This window comes from Eubalaena glacialis, chromosome 11 (genome assembly GCF_028564815.1).
Source record: "Eubalaena glacialis isolate mEubGla1 chromosome 11, mEubGla1.1.hap2.+ XY, whole genome shotgun sequence".
Lineage (NCBI taxonomy): Eukaryota > Metazoa > Chordata > Mammalia > Artiodactyla > Balaenidae > Eubalaena > Eubalaena glacialis.
The window spans coordinates 65,568,821-65,582,619 of record NC_083726.1 but is presented as its reverse complement, the minus strand read 5'-3'; the positions used below and the strand labels follow the sequence as shown (position 1 = coordinate 65,582,619).

At 43.1% G+C, this 13,799-nt stretch overlaps 1 protein-coding gene across 1 annotated transcript in view; it reads left to right on the top strand.

Moving 5' to 3' along the window:
- The first annotated feature begins 1,253 nt into the window (after nt 1-1,253).
- SPATS2 (spermatogenesis associated serine rich 2) overlaps nt 1,254-13,799 on the top strand; it is a 138,642-nt gene continuing 126,096 nt past the window's right edge. Inside the window, exon 1 of the mRNA XM_061204474.1 lies at nt 1,254-1,553. The gene's annotated coding sequence lies outside the window, so the exon portion shown is untranslated. The remainder of the gene's footprint in view (nt 1,554-13,799) is intronic.

The following is a 13,799-nucleotide window of genomic DNA, read 5'->3' as shown; positions in this document are numbered from 1 at the left end:
AAAACTACATTGTGACTGTGGTGTCTGTACACACTCATATATACTCTCTGGCTTGTTGTTGGTGCCTGTCCAGAGCCCCTTATGCTTTGGCCTCAAAAGATAAGAACATGGGGACAGATTCTGATTAACCTTTTCACTGCTGATTGTCTAAATGCCCAGCCTCTAGCCACTCCCAACAGATCGCTGACCAGTTGGTAGTGGGGTGAGTGCTTCATATATGGAGGACACTGCTGGAAAGGCGCGCAAATATTAGAGATGGTTCTGGCCCCGGGGTGCTTGGGAATCTAACCACGAAGACAGAAGAGTATTTAACAGATTCGGGCAATGTGACCACAGCCGCGTAGGGGGATGCAGACAACTTAGTAGGCCAGAAAACCGACGCAGAAACGGACTTGGGCAGTGTGTCTGGCGGACTAGGCTGAGAACCCTCAAGTTACTCCCGAATTTATCTTGTGCCGGGCTTGGGAGGCGCATCCTCCCGCCACCACTCCGCATCTGCCTCTATGGATTCCCAGGAGGCTGAGCGGCCGCGAAGTCCGGATGTCCGGGCGTTTCCCGCAGCTGGTGGCTCTGAAATGGCCTTTTGGAGTAAAACTTGGGTCGGGAAGAAGGCAAAGTGGAAAATGGTGTTAGGTCGTCGGGGCGGAGTCGTAGTGCCGAAATGGACACTAGCCTGGGAGACAGAATCCCGACCGGGACCTAGTGAGAAAAGCCCCTCGGCAAGGTTCCCCTCGAGGCGGCCGCCTTCGGCAACCTCCGGGGGAGTTTCGGCTCTTTCCGGCAGTTCCAGCTCGGGCCCTCCACTCCCAGCGCGCGCTGTCCCCCCACCCCACGCCGCCCAGCTCTTTCTGGGCACTGGCCATTCTGCACGCGGGCGCGAGCTCGTGTCCCACCCGTCCCCACTTCCGTCGAGTTGGTTCCCGACCCACTCTTCCAACCCCTTCCCTTTGTCGTTCTTCCCAATCCCCGGCGACGCCTGAGCTCCCTGAACTCGGGCGCGCGATCTGGCGGGCGGTGCGAGGTGCGAGGGACCCGGTCACGATAGGAGCGGCAACCCGACGGATTGGAGGCGGCCTCCGGCCCCGCGCCTCTCCGCGCGCAGGTCCCCGGCTCGCGGGCCGCCTCGCGCCCGGGCCTCGCTCGCGCGCCCGTCGGCTGCAACGGCCTCCAGCTCGGCGCGCCGGGTTCGCGCCGGCGCGAGCACGCGCCCTGTGCGCTGGCTGGCTGGCGCGCACGCGCCCGAGTGGGCTGCGGGGCGGGGCGCAGAGCTCGAGCCCCGGCTAGGTCGGTGTGGATCGGCTGGCCCTCCGGGCCTCAGCCGTGGCTGCGATTCCCAGCCCGCCGCCCGGCAGAGGAGGGAAGAGAGGAAAGGGGCGGTTGGGGCGGGGCGGCGTCCGGCTCCGGGAGAGCTGGGGGAGGAGCGCGGCGGCTCCGGCGGCGGCTCTAGAAGAGGAGGAGGAGGCGGCGGAGGAGCTCCTTTCCTCTTCTCAGACCCGGGAGCGTCCCGGACGCAGAGCCGGAACTGGGGGACGCGGCGACTGCGGGGTCCTGGGGTAGGTGAGGCTGAGGGTGCTAGGTGGAGGGGTTGGTGGGGGATGAAGCGGGGCACAGAGGTGCAGAGAGCGGGCTTGAGGGAAGGCACAGGGGGAGGGGGCAGTTGGTGGGGGTTGGGGTACCGAGAGGAGGGGGACGTGAACCCTTTGGGACCTGGAGTGCCCAGATGGTGAAAGGTTTCTGTGGTCAGTGGGGCGGGCCGAAGCACACGGGTCCGAGTTGGGGGGTTTCCGGAGGCATAGGCCAGGGAAACAATGGAGCGAGGGGGGACTCTGATGTGAGTGTGTGTGGGGTACTGGATTTTAAGAACCAACGAGAGATCGAAAGGAATGAAAGAATGGATCATTTGGTATGAGAAGTACAATGAACTGGGAATTCAACGGGGATGCGTAAGGTCATCTGCGTGGGTGTCCGACGTACTTAGGATTTGGGGGCAAAGTGGGATTTAAAAATAAGAGCTAGGGGGGCATTCTTGGAATGGGGGGGCGGGAAACGGAACGGAAAATAAAGCAAAGTGGGGCAGAGACATAAAATAGATGTGGTTTGGGCTTGAATTAAAGCAGAAGGATAAATCCAGTTAGAGAGTGTAAGTTAGGTGGACTGGAGTGGCATTTTTCTCCTAATTCATCCAGGATGACTGGGTTCTTTTAGAAGGTGGATCTTTCTCTGGCATGTCCCTCTGCCAAAGACTACAAGCCGCTCTTTTAATAATTGGTTATCATTTATAGTTCATTTCATTGATAAAGCATGCTTGTAATATTTATTTTCCCTCTCTATGTAATTTACCTGCGGTTAATGAAGCAGGAGAGGACAAGTCACTAAAAATAGGCATCTTGCTTTGAGTTCGGTCATTGATAATGCAGAGTTTAGCGTGTTTGGTCATTGATAATGCAGAGGTTAGAGTGTTTGGAGGAGAACCAAGAGTTTGTTTTCATTTAGACCAAAAGGTGATGAACAGCCTTGATAAAATCTAAGTTATCTGTACTTTGTTAGAATTACAGTTTCTCACTGAGAAATGATCATGTACCATCTGCTACTGGTTTTGTGCTTGTGGGAGAGAGTTTGGGTTCTGCCTCAAGAAATTCTTGATGCTGATTTCAAATTATCAGGCTGCCTTGTACCTTCCAGTTTGAATTAAGGTGATTTGAAAATATTGTGGGAAAGTATATTTGGGGTTATGATCTTTGCATTTCCTTGATACTTGGATTTCCAGACCAAATTTTGAATGGTACTAGATACAAGATTGCAGATTTTGAAGTTGTAGTTACCATTATGTGTTCATAAATAGTCCACATTAAGCTTTTTATTTTGGGGAGCATTAAAGTTTTGCTGACTCATCTAAGATTTCTGCGAATTTTTCGGTTTACATTTCTCAGCTAGGTCTCGGATAGTGGCATTATACTATTTTATAAAAGTCCAAAAATAATGATCTAAACATCACTTTTCTTCTATGTTATAAAAACTGAACAAAGCAAGAAGTGAGTGCAGTTTCCTCATTAGTGATAATGAGGCTCTTTATTGACCTCTTACGGTAGGCTAGGCAAGGTGCTAAGATTGTTTTGTGTGTATTATCTCATTTAATTTAATCCTCACAATCATTTCCTATTTTATAAATTAAGAGATTAAATAACTTACTAAGGTCACAAAACTAGTAGTAAATAAAGCTGAATTCAGACCCAGCTCTGTTTGATGCCTTCTTTAAATCTTTCCTGTTGTTCTACCTGCTTTCTCCTCCTGATCTTGGTTGAAGTACAAGCATGAATTGGTTGAAACCTGGGTCTGATATAGTGATTTAGACAAAGATTGGGTTGATGGGCTACATCTGTAGAGTTTATGGAAGGTTTATTGCCCCTGTGATTTAACAAATCTTCGGGGGCCCAGATAGTAGGCAAAAACATCTTCTTGTTAAGGGTTTGTCCTGTGAGCACACTTAATTTTCTGTTCAGTCTGGTGTACTGCTGAAGTACTGTGCATACGTGGCACTCTTCCTTGTAGAAGTCAAGACAGCCAGTTGTGGAGCCAAAACCAATTAACTCTGGAAAACAGTCGAAAACTGCTGAGTGCTCAAGTGCCCTCCTAGCACCTGTTGAGTCCACAGTTGGTACTGCCATTATCTCTAAATATAGACAGAATCCTCTTAGAAACCAGGAGTAAAACAGCTAGAACCGAGAGAAACAGCTGGGGCCTGAGGGAGGAGCCAGAGCGTAATGGCCAAAACATCAGCATAGCCTGTGGAGGCTGATCCAGGAGCAGCAAAAGCTACAGATACTAGTGAATTGCAGGAGGGGAGGGAATTTTGTTGTTGTTGAGCATTTAGGTATTCTAGGGACTGAACTCACTGTGTTTTATATATATTACTTTATTAGATCTTCAAACAATCCTTATAAGGTAGTTGTAAACATTTTTCTCGTATTTCAGATGAGGCTTAGAAAGGTTAAGTAACTTCATAATGGTGGTGAAAGAAGTTTGTATTTTTATTATTATTATTATTGCTGCTTGCAGTTTCCATTGTAGAGCCACCATATTAAAACTGGGAACTTAAAGTCACTCTTTAGGATCCATTGTGCTTCTTTGTTAGAAGTAAAACTGATTATTTCAGTCTTGCTGCTTACATTGGAGACTGGAAGGTAAAGCTTATATTTTTCTGATTTAATTGTTGGGAAGGGGAGCCCATTCATTATTTAGCAAACGACCGCCTACAGAATATAATTCACCTTCTAATATATCTTCCCATTTATATATACCAATATATGATATTGATATATATATCTGTAGCAACATGAAAATGGCATGTCCATCCCTCCTATTCTGAGGTCTTGACATTCAGGCAAGTCATCTAGGCTCTGGAGGATGACAGTGAAGCATGCTTGTTGCAGACTCTTACCACTTTTCGTGATATGTTTTTGCCACAAAGGTTTGACCACCATTCTTGCTTGGTTACTTAAAAAAAAATTGTGGTAACATATACATAACATAAAATTTACCATTTAAACCATTTTTTAAGTCTACACTTCAGTGGCATTAAGTACATTCATATTGCTGTGTAACCATCACCACCGTCCAACTCCAAAACATTTTTATATTCCCAAACTGAAACTCCTATTAAACAATAACTTCCCATTCCTCTTTTCCCCCAGCCCCTGGCAACCACTATTCCACTTTCCATCTCTAGGAATACTATTATTCTAGGTACCTCACATAAGTGGAATCATATAGTATTTGTCCATTTGTCTCTGGCTTATTTCACTTAGCGCAGTGTCTTCAAGGTTCATCAGTGTTTTAGCCTGTGTCAGAATTTCATTCCTTTTTAGGACTGAGTAATATTCCATTGTAAGCATATACCACATTTTGTTTATCCATTCATCTGTAAATGGACACAGGTTGTTTCCACCTTTTGGCTATTGTGAATAATGCTGCTGTGAACATTGGTGTACAAATATCTGTTTGATATCTGTTCATATGGTAATCCTATGTTTAATTTTTTGTGGAAGTTTGGTGACTTTTAAACGGTGATTTTATTGTGTGTTCACCTGAAGGTAGTACTTGACCTTATGTTCGAGGGCTGCTGTTTCCTCTACTGACTTTTTCTGTACAGTTTGCAGGACACTTGCACTGGAAATGATTCAAAAGGAAATGATTTATCCAGTGTTCATGGCTCTCTCTTAGCTTCTGTCTAATTATATTTATGTGTCAAGACATCTGGCAAGCACATGAAAATACATTTCAACTTAGCAATAAAAGTACTTTTGAAAATCGTGTAGACGGTTCAGTTGATGAAGAAAGTGGGAGTTTCTGTTCTAAAGTATGAAATGTATCCAATGTGGAAGGAACCATTTGTTATATACAGATCTTTCCAGTCATACCTATAAATGTGGATGATCATTTTAAGAATGTCATTTGTATGTATATTTGAAAAATGTGTCAATAGTGTAGAGCATCTTCAGTTCACTTTGCTGCCTTTGATTGAAATTTAGGGTGCTTTTTTCATTTTAAAATGTTTTACATGTATGAGCTGTTGGTTATTGCTTACCTTCTATATCCCTTCTTTATTCATTGAAAAAAGTTTGAGTGCCTACTATTACTTTAAATATTTCAAGAAGGTAGCTGTATTACAGGAAGTACTGTTTGAGTCCATTTTTTCTCCCTCCCTGTATATATTTGAGAGAGAGAGAGTTGTCACATAGTACCAGATATAATAGATTGAAATATCTGCAGGCTGACAGTGAACTGTCTCTTAGGATGGGTCTAACCTCCAATTTCATTTTTTCTAATTGTCGCAGGAGGTTAATTACGCCTGCATCTTGCTTCTTGAGTTACTGGGTTACAAAGGGACTTCAGGCTCACATGCCATTTTCTGGGAGCCTCATAGGAGTCTTAGTGAGCTCACACTTACCTTGGAGGTGGTCTGTTGGTTCTGAAATATTTCCAGAAGATTTAAAGTTTATATACACTTTAGGTTGCTGATATTAAGGATTGGCCAGAAGCCAGCATTTACTCTATGTTCAAATCCACCATAGCAGCTGGTTGTGGTGAGTTCCTGAAATATACATCCATCTTCTACACAGATTCTGCAGCAGCGGCCCCAGACCCTTAAAACATTCCGTAGGGTCTGAGAACATAACCATCAGCTTAAAGGCAGCTTCTGCAGTCATTGTCCTATGACTAATTTGTAGTTAGGGTTACACAGGGATTCTTACTAGTTCAAACCTTAAATGACAACCTTGGGTTGTTGGTAAGGATTTTTATATTACTTAATTAACAAGATGACATGATTACTAGTTGTGGAGTGTGTATGTGTGTGTGTGTGTGTGTCTGTGTTCATTTTTAGAGTTGGCTAAAGGGTGTTGGGACAGAAGTAGGTTTGTGATGAAGCCATTATATGATTATAGATGGGTCATGTTAGATAAGTGAAGATATCTTTCGTACCTGAAGATGCTGCCAGTGATGTTACTTCCTGTTGACCTGTAGAACTGCAAAGACCTGTTTGTAAAACCTACAGTCATTCCTCTCTTGAGTACATGTGATCTGTCCAGTAGTAAATGATCTGCTGCTGTTTTAAGGCTACCATCAGTAGTAGAGCAATACTTTTCTTTAAATTATCTGCTTAGTCTCTGATTACAACATGTCAGTGTGGTCAGTCCACTGCTGGCTCTTCCTGGCTATCTTCTACTGTTACATGGATTCAGAATGTACAGTAGTGTGTGGTGGAAGTGACTCTTCTGCTCACTTTGATTGGTTATCCTCTTACATCTTTATAGTAAATTGCTGTCATAGCCTACCTGCATATGCTGCACAAGCGCTCAGGACAAGGATCTCATCATTAGAAGCTCCCTCACATTTGATGAGAACAGTGAAACTCGTTTATAACTATGATGGAATGACAGGAAATTAAGGTGTTGTAGGACCTGAATAGTAGGTGGTACAGAACCACCACAGACTAAGGCAGCCATTTAACTCAGATGCAAACTTGATGTTTTGTTACATCTTACTAGTCAGTACACACTAGGTTTTTTTTTTTTTTAATTTTATTTATTTATTTATTTATTTATGACTGCGTTGGGTCTTAGTTTCTGTGCGAGGGCTTTCTCCAGTTGCGGCAAGCGGGGGCCACTCTTCATCGCGGTGCGCGGGCCTCTCACTATCACGGCCTCTCTTTGTTGCGGATCACAGGCTCCAGACGCGCAGGCTCAGTAATTGTGGCTCACGGGCCTAGTTGCTCCGCGGTATGTGGGATCTTCCCAGACCAGGGCTCGAACCCGTGTCCCCTGCATTGGCTGGCAGATTCTCAACCACTGCGCCACCAGGGAAGCCCCACACTAGGTTTCTTGAGATGGTTATCTAATTCCTTGTTAAGTTGACAGTACTTTAAACAAAGCTTAGTTGGGTAATCTTTTTCACCTCTGTCACGATTCAAACGTTGTATTTTATGGAGGTCTTTTTTTTTTTGGCTGTGCTGTAAGGCTTGCGGGATCTTAGTTCCCGGATCAGGGATTGAACTCGAGCCCCAGCAGTGAAAGTGCTGAGTCCTAACCACTGGACCACCACGGAATTCCCTGGAGGTCTTTTAAAAGTTATTTGAGGGCTTGCCTGGTGGTGCAGTGGTTAAGAATCCGCCTGCCAATTCAAGGGACACAGGTTCGATCCCTGGTCCGGAAAGATCCCACATGCCGTGGAGCAACTAAGCCCATGCGCCACAACTACTGAGCCTGCACTCTAGAGCCTGTGAGCCACAACTACTGAGCCCACGTGCCACAACTACTGAAGCCTGTTCGCCTAGAGCCCATGCTCTGCAGCAAGAGAAGCCACTGCATTGAGAAGCCCGCACACCGCAACAAAGAGTAGCCCCTGCTCGCTCCAACTAGAGAAAGCCCGTGTGCAGCAACGAAGACCCAGTGCAGCCAAAGATAAATAAAATAAATAAATTTATTTAAAAAAAAAAGTTATTTGACATTTGTCATTTGTCTGCCAGCCCATAATGTTATGATGATCCAATAAGTTAGACTACACGGTATTGTTATGTGATGTTATTTTAATTTGGGAGTACAGGAAACAACACAACAACAATGATTACTAAATTTGTGTTTGGGCATCTAACCTGTTGAAATAGAAGAAGCTCCTGAAAAAGGAGGGATGTTTGGCACCTTCATCCTGTTACCTGAAATCTTTTTTTTTTTTTTAATTATATATATATTTATTTATTTATGGCTGCATTGGGTCTTCGTTGCTGCACGCGGGCTTTCTCTAGTTGCGGCGAGCGGGGGCTACTCTTCGTTGTGGAGCACGGTCTCTAGGTGCGCGGGCTTCAGTAGTTGTGGCACGTGGGCTTCAGTAGTTGTGGCTCGCGGGCTCTCGAGCGCAGGCTCAGTAGTTGTGGCGCACGGTCTTAGTTGCTCAGTGGCATGTGGGATCTTTCCGGACCAGGGATCGAACCTGCGTCCCCTGAATTGGCAGGCAGATTCTTAACCACTGCGCCACCAGGGAAGTCCCGTGTTACCTGCAATCTTAACATTTAAGTAAGATTCAGTAGAATTAAATTTGATTTTGACATGATTACAGTTTTGATTGGGCAGTAAAGCTGATTCTTTCACACTCTACTGGCTAATCATTTCCATTGCGAAATAGCCCCAAGTATATTATTAAACTTTGGCAGCTGAACTTTTTGATGTCTGAAATGTGGATCTACTGAGTGGTGTTAGTTATGATCAGGCCAATACCGATAGTATATTTATAATATTTCCATGTTGTAATATTTTCTTCTAATTTATAATTAAAGTAAGGAAGCTGTACAGCATGTTCATTAAGAGCACAAAAGTTGTAGTAGTATCAGGTAGGAGTTGCTAACAAGTTGGATTATAGATAGATCGGCATAAAATTTTAATTGTTGGGGAGAGGACCTGTGAAGGTCCTACGTGCTATCAACATTAAGGTAAAAGAGCACAAATCTGGCTCTGAATCTCTGCTTCTCTGCCTACTCCCTCTGTGGATTTGGTCAAGTCATTTAATTTCTCTGAGCCTGTGTTTCTGAACCTGCACAATTGGTGTAGTAGTACCACAGAATTGTCATGACTATTGGATTTTTTTTTTTTGAGGTGAAATTCACATAACATAAAATTAACTCTTTTAAAGTATACAGTTCAGTGGTATTTAGTAAATTCACAGTGTTGTACAATCATCACTCTATAGTTCCAGAACTGTTACATCAACCCCAAAGGAGACCGAATACCCATTAAGCAGTCTCTCCTCATTCTCCCCAACCCCTATCTCTGTTAACCACCAATCGCTGCGAATTTACCTCTTCTGGATATTTCAAGTAAAAGGAATCATGTAATATGTGACCTTTTGTGTCTGGCTTCTTTCACTTAGCATAATGTTTTTGAGGTTCATCCATGTTGTAGCATGTATCAGTCCTTCATTCCTTTTAATAGCTGAATACTATCCCACTGTATGAATATATCATATTTTGTTTATCCATTTTTCTGTTGATGGGCAGTTCTTTCATTTTTACCTTTTGGCTGTTGTGGATAATGCTTCTTTGAACATTCATGTACCAGTTTTTGTTTAAATACCTGTTTTCAATTCTTTTGGTTCTATACCTGAGAATAGAATTGCTGGATCGTGTAGTATTTCTGTACTTTTTGAGGAACTGCCATACTGTTTTCCACAGTGGCTGTACCATTTTACATTCCCATCAGCAGTGTACGAGGGTTCCAATTTCTCCACATCTTTGCCAACACTTGTTATTTTCCTTTTTTCTTTTGGATTGTAGCCATCTTTGTAGGTGTGAAGTGGTATTGTGAATTTGATTTGCATTTCCTTACTAGTGACTAGTGATGTTGAGCATCTTTCATGCACTTAGTGGTCATTTGTGTATCTTTGGAGAAATGTCTATTTAAGTCCTTTGCCCATTTTTAAATTAGATTGTCTTTTTGTTGAGTTATGACCATTGCCTTTTTTAAAAAAAATTATTTATTTATTTATTTATGGCTGTGTTGGGTCTTTGTTGCTGCGTGTGGGCTTTCTCTAGTTGTGGCGAGCGGGGGCTGCTCTTCATTGTGGTACGCAGGCTTCTCATTGTGGTGGTTTCTCTTGTTGCGGAGCATGGGCTCTAGGCATGTGGGCTTCAGTAGTTGTGGCGCGCAGGCTCAGTAGTTGTGGCTCACGGGCTCTAGAGCACAGGCTTAGTGTTGTGGCGCATGGGCTTAGTTGCCCCGCAGCATGTGGGATCTTCCCGGACCAGGGATCAAACCTGTGTCCCCTGCATTGGTAGCTGGATTCTTAACCACTGTGCCACCAGGGAAGCCACATTATAGGCTTCTTGTTGGAAGTATATGAGTGTTTCTCTAGGTTGCTAGAAGTGAATTGCTGTGTAAAAGGGTATATTATTCTAAAAATTTTGGTGAATCTTGCCAAATTGCTTTTTTCAAAACCTTTTTATTTTGAAATAATTTTAGATTTACAGAAGAGTAAAGATAGTACAGAGAGTTCCCATATATCCTTTCCCTGGCTTCCCCTACTGTTAACATCTTCCATAACCATAGTATATGTGTGAAAACTGAGAAATTAACATTGGTACAATAGTATTAAACTATAGATTTCATTTGGATTTCCCCAGTTTTTCTATTTATGTCCTAAAAAGTTCTAGAGTCCAGTCCAGGATGCAGTTAGCCATCATTTCTCTAGTGTCCTCCAGTCTTTGACAGTTTCTCAGTTTTTCCTTATCTTTTTCACCATCTTGACACTTTTGAAGAGTACTGGTCAGGTATAGGTTTTTCTTATGTTTTCTTGTGATCAGACAGAGGTTATAGATTTTGGGGGAAGAATACCACAGAAGTGTTGTGCCCTTCTCATTGCATTGTATCAGGGGGTAGATGATATCAACATGTCAATACTGGCAGTGTTCACCTTGATTACTTGATTAAGGTGGTGTCTGCCAGGTTTCTTTTTTTTTTTGGACCTCCCTCTCATACCCTCCACCCCCAATCCCACCCATCTAGGTCATCACAGAGCAGCAAACTGAGCTCCCTGTGCTATACAGCAGGTTCCCACTAGCTATCTATTTTACACATGTTAGCGTATATATGTCAATCCTAATCTCCCAATTCGTCTGCCGGGTTTCTTCACTGTAAAATTTCTGCTTTTCTATTTCCATACTCTGTTTGTTAAAGGTGAGTCACCAAGTCCAGCCCACACTCATGGGGAGAGAAATTAAGTTCCACCTTCCGGGACCTCCCTGGTGGTGCAGTGGTTAAGAATCCACCTGCCAACGTAGGGAACACGGGTTCGAGCCCTGGTCTGGGAAGGTCCCACATGCCGCGGAGCATCTAAGCCCGTGTGCCAGAACTACTGAGCCTGCGCTCTAGAGCCCGTGCTCCGCAACAAGAGAAGGCACCGCAATGAGAAGCCCCCGCATCGCAACGAAGAGTGGCCCCCGCTCGCCGCAACGAAAACCCAACGCAGACAAAAATAAAATATAAATAAATAAATAAATTTATTAAAAGAAAAAAAAAGTTCTACCTTCTGGAGGGAGAAGTCTCAGAGAATTTGGACACAGGTTTAAACCTCCACAGTAAATATTTTAGGGCGATATTTTGAGGCTATGCAAATACACTGTTTCTCTTAAAAGTTCACCTGTTAATTTTAGCATTCATCAGATCTTGCCTGCAGCAGTTATTACTGTGGTATCCTAATTGTTATTTTCTATTTCTCTCATTACTTCTACACTTATTAGTTAGAATTTTTTTGTAAAGGGACTTGTACTTTGTCCCCCATTTATTTATTTAATAATTTATTTACACATTATGGACTCATGGATATTTATTATTCTTTGGATTATAACACTGTTTACTTTGTTGCTCACTAAATTACTTTAAAAAAAAAAGTACTGGGGCTTCCCTGGTGGCGCAGTGGTTGAGAATCTGCCTGCCAATGCAGAGGACACGGGTTCGAGCCCTGGTCTGGGAAGATCCCACATGCTGCGGCGCAACTGGCCCCGTGAGCCACAATCACTGAGCCTGCGCGTCTGGAGCCTGTGCTCCACAACAAGAGAGGCCGTGATAGTGAGAGGCCCGCGCACTGCGATGAAGAGTGGCCCCCGCTTGCCACAACTAGAGAAAGCCCTCGCACAGAAACGAAGACCCAACACAGCCATTAAAAAAAAAAAAAAAAAAAAAAAAAGTACCAATTTGCAGTCCTACCAGTAGTTGTAGGTAACGAACTTACACACTTAAAACATTTGCTATTATCTGGTGAATTAAAAGTGTTTTGTTTTTCTTGATTAAACATGAGGTTGAGTGTGTTGTGTATGTTTATTGACTATATTTCTTTGTAAAATATCTTTTTATGTACTTTGCCCATTTTTAAATTGGTTTTTTTGTTTGTTTTATAGAAGTTTTTTATAGTCTGGGTGTTAATCTTCTGTTAAATATGTTTTTTTCCCTTTAGGAATTTAGGAAGGAAATTTTTCCGTTTCTCATTTTTAAATTATAAGAGCAATATGCTTATTGTAAAACATGTATAAGGTGAAAAGTGAAAGTCTCCCCACCCTCTCTTCAATCTCATTCCCCATACATAGCATAGTACTGTTCTTGCCCCACAGGCTAACAGTTTGGTACCTTTCTTCCAGAACTTCTTCTGTATAGTTGCAGAAACATATATGTATGTGTTGTGTGTATGTGCAAGTGTGTATGTATATATAAAAGCATACAGTTTTGATAAAAATTGGATCATAGAATATTAGTTCTTCAATTTTGCTTTTATCATAGATTTAACAAATCATAGAATCCTAATATGTTGTAAATGTATGTTTCAGTGTCTTTCTCTCACTAGATTATAAAGTCCTTTGTATAGAGACTGTGATTCTTCCCCCATTAAGGTATTCTTTTTCTATGTAAATGGCACCACCATCCAACCATTTGCTCATGCCAGAAACAGTTCATTTCTTGAACAAAGTATCAATATTACTGAGTGCCTACTATTTTTCTGATCTGCAGGAGTGAACTAAGCATAAAAATCCTTGCCTGCACGCAGTTATACTCTAGTAGGGGAAGGCAGATATTAAGCAAAGGAGTAAAATGTTTAGTATTTCAGTTGGTGATAACTGGTATTGAAAAAAAAAAAAAAAACTCAAAACTAAAACAGGAAAGGAGACAGAGACAATGTGTGAACATGTGACTGTGTGACTCTGTGTGTGTGTGTGTGTGTGTGTGTGTGTGAGAGAGAGAGAGAGAGAGAGAGAGAGAAAGACAGAGACTGAAAGGTGGTAAGGGAAAGCCTTGTTGAGAAAATAATATTTGAGCAAAGACTTGAAAGTCATCTTTGATCCCTTTCTCTTCCCCATACCTCACATCAGATCCATCTCCAATTCTTGTTGATTTCATCTTCAAAATGTATCTCAAACCCGCCATCAAGTAGGTGGATTGCTTTGGCAGTAGGAGTTGGTGAAAGTTTTCTTCTGTTTTAATATTCTCAGTGAGTAAGGAATCAAAGTGCTCAGCTGAGAGTGAGGGTGGGGAGGCGGTGATGGCGGTTTGTGGAGAGTGGAGAAGGTGTGAACTTGATCGGGTGAGTATAAGAGTGGCTGCAGCAGGGAAATACTGTATGATTGCCAGGTGGCATTAAGGGTCCCTCGAGGTTTGTGGACATGAATTTAAAGTGAGATTAGTCAACATGTTTTTTCCTCCAGCCACATTCAGCTGCAGGGGTGTATGTTTGGAGTGAATTTAACCAGAGAAAGGTTTTACTCAGAT